The sequence below is a fragment of the Microcebus murinus genome, chromosome 15 (assembly GCF_040939455.1).
Source record: "Microcebus murinus isolate Inina chromosome 15, M.murinus_Inina_mat1.0, whole genome shotgun sequence".
Lineage (NCBI taxonomy): Eukaryota > Metazoa > Chordata > Mammalia > Primates > Cheirogaleidae > Microcebus > Microcebus murinus.
In genome coordinates, this window is record NC_134118.1 from 34,942,643 (window position 1) to 34,944,100 (window position 1,458).

Genomic DNA, 1,458 nt, shown 5'->3' on the forward strand with positions numbered 1-1,458 from the left:
CTAAAAAGAGACAGGAGTGGGTCATATGCTATAGAAATATTTCATTAAGGTCACTTTGTATTTTGCTCATGTATTTTGCTTTGCTGTTTAACACACACTTTCACATTCTCTCTCCCTGTCCCTCTCCCTTCTTCCTCTCTCTCTCTTTCTTCCTCTCTGTCTCTCCCTTACCCCTCCTTTCTATTCTTCCTTCCTTCTTCTCTCCCTTCTCCTTTCTTTTATAATCCCATAATCCTATAGTGCATCTGAGCAGGCATGACTCATTATTTTCATTTCAGAGCCAAAGAAACAGAGGCTTTTAAAAGTCTGGTAACTTCTTTAACATTAAAAATCAAGTAGGGGACTCCACATTAACCAGAAGTGGAACAGATCCAGGTTTTGCAGGGCCTGAAGCTATACAGATTGTAAGAAGCTTTGTTAAGAAAAAAATCATACAAACTTAAAAATACAAAATCAGGTATGAAAGTGGATGAGAAAAAAATCACAACAAATTATAAATTTTATGAAGCTGAATGTTGTAGCAGGACAGTAATGATGACACTGAAGATGTTTCACTGTTTGATGCAGAAGAGGAGACAACTAACAGACCAAAAAAATCCAAAATTAGACACCCAGTGGCATCATTTTTCCATTTATTCTTTCGAGTCAGTGCAATTATCGTCTATCTTCTCTGTGAATTGCTCAGCAGCAGCTTTATTGCCTGCATGGTGAAAATTATCTCGTTGTCATGTGACTTTTGGACAGTGAAGAATGTCACAGGTAGACTAATGGTTGGCCTACATTGGTGGAATCATATTGATGAAGATAGAAAGAGCCATTGTGTGTTTGAGTCCAGGAAGGCGTCCCCTCCAGAGAATAAAACTGTTTCAGAGGCTGAATCAAGAATCTTTTGGTTAGGATTTATTGCCTGTCTAGTACTGTGGGTGGTATTTGCCTTTAGTGCCTTCTTCTCCTTCAGAGTAAAGTGGCTGGTGGTGGTTATCATGGGTGTGGTGCCCCAAGGTGCCAATCTGTGTGGTTACATCAGGTGTAAAGTGGGCAGCAGGAAGAACTTCACCAGCATGGCCACCTCACGTCTGGGAAAGCAGTTTTTAAGACAAAACACTGGAGATGATCAGACTTCCTGAATAAAGAAAGAAAGCCTTCTTTCGTTAAGTAAATTTTGTTACATTGGGGAACAACCGAAGAGATTCTTGACTTCAAACCTTTTAGAGCTCAGTCCATGTTGCAATGAGGAGTGTTGGGTTTGTTTTTCTACTTAACAATTTTATTTAAAAAAAGGAAAAGTAATTTTCATATTAAGTTTTTATTTTCTTTCCAGTAGTTGGGGCTAGAAAGTGTGTTGTCACTAGAAACACGGTTAAAATTTGTCTTATGGTGTACCTATGTGCATAGTTATATAGTATCGATATATCCCAAATTAATGAAAGTGTGTTCATTTATATATGTAACAGAGAC

General features: G+C 38.1%; 1 pseudogene; it reads left to right on the forward strand.

The window, feature by feature from the left end:
* The first annotated feature begins 512 nt into the window (after positions 1–512).
* LOC105881745 (Golgi apparatus membrane protein TVP23 homolog B pseudogene) lies at positions 513–1,127 on the forward strand (annotated as a pseudogene).
* The last annotated feature ends 331 nt before the right edge of the window (positions 1,128–1,458 follow it).